This window comes from Quercus lobata, chromosome 12 (genome assembly GCF_001633185.2).
Source record: "Quercus lobata isolate SW786 chromosome 12, ValleyOak3.0 Primary Assembly, whole genome shotgun sequence".
Lineage (NCBI taxonomy): Eukaryota > Viridiplantae > Streptophyta > Magnoliopsida > Fagales > Fagaceae > Quercus > Quercus lobata.
This window is the reverse complement of record NC_044915.1, coordinates 7,986,806-7,990,337: the sequence shown is the minus strand read 5'-3', so window position 1 is coordinate 7,990,337 and position 3,532 is coordinate 7,986,806.

Below are 3,532 nucleotides of genomic sequence, written 5' to 3'. Positions count from 1 at the left end.
TTAATTCTGTTATGTAAAATATTCTATGTTGCTTTATGTATCATATTCGGCTGAGAGTTTTACTATTCATGTATGAGTAGGAGTCTAATATAAAATAAAAATAAAATATTTGAGAATTTAATATTAGGGTTTAAAACTTCAAATCTTTGAGCTTAATATTTTGCATTTAGAGCACTTTCATCAGGTGTGCCAAATGCCAAATATTTGGCATTTGGCTTACCAAACACCAAAAATTATCCTTCATCAGCTCTTCCAAATCTCAAAAAATTTGAGACATAGCTACAATACCGTCTCAAATATGAGACGGTACGGATAGCCATGCCAAAACACTATTTGCCTTATTTAATTTGTTTTTTCTCTCGCTTCCTATCAGATGTCTCTCTCTATTATTTTAATATATTATTTTAATGTGTAGTAAATATTATTTTAATGTATAGAATTATAGTATAGAACATCTGATAAATGGTATGTTGTAAAATGATGTGCTAAAATGATAAAGTAGGTTTTTGGTGTGTCAAAATGACATTTTTTATGAGAGAGCTAATGAGAATGCTCTAAGTGGTGTCCCAAGATCTTACTTGGAGTCAAGATTCCCCCCCCCCCCCCCCCCCTTTTCAAAATAAAAGGCCTTAAATATTATCCCTCAAACAAGTGATAGAAAGAAATTATGGACCATTGTTAGTGAAAAAAGAAAAGAAAAGAAAAAAATATTATCAAATTTTCAACCATATCTGTCGGTCTGATAAGTAATGGGTGGTTTGTTTTGCCGCGTTGTGACTAAATTCTACAAAATAAGCTAGCTTTTCTTTTTTTTCTTTTTCTTTTATGTCCTGTCCTACTCAATGATTTTGTGGATGAAAAAAATTATCCTATTTTCAAAAAATTTCTTGGTTTTGGTTTGCTTAGGCCTTAGGATAAGAAAGATAGGCAATTGAGAAAAGCATGTGGTTGTAATGAAGTCTTTGCATTATTATTATTATTATTTTCTTTTTTCTATTTTGGATTTTCTAGTAGTATCTCTGCAATGAACCATTCAAATTTCAATCTACACGCTTTTTTGGTCTTTCCTTCCCCACTAGCTTACAATGCACTTTTTGCCAACATTGGCTTGATAGGCTCCATTAGAATGGTAATCTCTTGACCAATTCCGCATAGCCCTCGCTGATAGGTCAAAACTCAAAACTCATGCGTTTAGATGTCCACATTTCTCCTCATAACACTTATTTTGAAGCATATGATTGTTTAAATACACGATTGATGGGAAATGAATCAAGGCAAAGTCTTTTATGTTTTTTAATTTGTAAATAGGTCAAGAGCAAAATTGGAGGATGCCTCTAATTTTTAAAGGCTAGCTGGCAGGATGTTTATTTTCATATAACTTAATTTACTTTTTTATCCTAAATCTCAAATTAAATATAATATAATTTTTAATTTGATTTTTAGATATGAGAGATTAAAGTAATCTTAGAATGGACATCATAGATAATAAAATATTATATTTATGAAATTTTATTGCAATTTTACTTGTGCCATGCTTAGAGCCGTTGCCTAACTACATAGTTATAAGCGGAAGGTTTGTCACATTGCAATGTATGAGAAACGAAGTTCATGGAATCAACCACAAAGCCGTTTAAATAAGGATGGCAATTTAAATCGGTTCCGGCGAGTACCTGTTTTACTTGTCCTTAATGGATGGGTTTTACCCACCCCGTATAGATAATGAGGTGGGGATGGAGTTTAACATGTTGACAATTTCCCCCCATACAGCCCCGCACATGTCATTTTTTTTTTAATGATTAAAAAATATTGTTTTTAAACTTTAAATTTATAATTTTTTTTGATTTTGTATTATTGAATTTATATTTTTTTTATGTTTTAAGATTTAAATTGTTTATATTTTTTAGTTGCTATAATGTTATGTATGAATTGTTTTTGTGTTTCCTAATATTTGAATTGTTGTATTCTTATGTTTTGAGGAGGTTTTACAATGTTATAACTTTTTTTAAAATGTTTTATGAGTTTTAATTTAATGTATTCTAAATAAAATTTTATTAAATTATGTATATAGAAAACTTAAGTGTGGTGGGATGGGTACCCATGGGTATCTACTAGAACAAGACGGAAAAAAAAAAAAAAAAAACCTGCCCCAAAGAGGGAGTGGAGCGGGGGTAGGGAATAGGAAACCTGCTCCGTTGCCATCCCTAGTTTATATGTCCTTCTCTTGTCTATACATTTTTTATTAATTAATTATTATTATTTTTTATTTTGGAGAAATTCTATTTATGCATTTAAAGGGTAAGTGTTAGGTTTTTTCTTTTATGATGCAGAAAATTCTTCTCACAAAGAACAATAACTTTAATATTTAAAAATTAAGAACAATATGTTTAGTATGCTCATGAAAAATGTCATTATAGGCAATTGAAGGCGCACTTTGGGAAGGCCTTGACTAAACAAGAACAAAAGAACTCAAATGACCACTATTATTATCATTATTTTATGAAAACTCTCTCTTTTATTTTGGAATCGCTTTGATAGCAATTCCTATGTGTATTTTCAAGGATTCTTATTTCTTGTTGAAAGATTGCCCAAGGGGATTTTTATATGGTGAAAGTTATATATGTGCAAAACCATCTCACACTGATATATATATATATATATATATATATATAAACCATCTCACACTCATATGGGATTGATTTGCACTCAATTTTTTGAGAGAAAATTTCCATAAACAACTCCACCAACCCTTGTATGTGTGTGTAGGCTCAATAACCTACGTATGCATCCTCGAGGATGCATGCACAAGTATCAAAAAATGTGTGCACAAAGCTAGGGTTTTGAAAGTTATGAAAATAGTTTAAGTTCCTCTCGCATCTTGCTTGACCAGGGTCTCTTAGTAATGGGTTCCTTAAATCTATTCATAGGGAAATGAAGGCTTAAGTTTTTTAGGGTAGAGAAAGAGGTGTCTACATTAACATTAGCACATTGAAGAAAATAGAGACAAGATCTTTTTTCTCAAAAGCCTAGGTCTACTAACATCAAAAGACTAAAAATCTATATCTAGTTTGTGTGAAAAATTGTACAAGAGACTAGTTTTATATAGGAAAATAGAACACCCTTGCTAAATAACAATAATATTTTAACAATTTTGTTAGTTGCCCTGTTCGGAAACAATGTATGAAAATAGCATCTCGAGTTTCTAAAACTCGAGATTTAATTGGAACTCGAGTTTTAGAAACTCGAGTTAAGTGTTTTGTGCTAACCTTACCTGGACAAAATTGCCAAGTGGAGCCACGTAGATATCGAGTTTATAAGACTCGAGATATGCTGAAATATACCAGACACACAGCTCTTTCAACGTCTCATTTTAAAATTTGAATGTTCAAACACACACTCACTCACTCACACCTTTTCTCTCCGCCCTCTCAAACTCACTCACTCTCACTCACTCACTGATTCATTCATAAAGCAAATTCATGGCCCTAACTGGGAAATTTTTTTTTTCTTCGACATGCAGGCAAACCAGAAACTG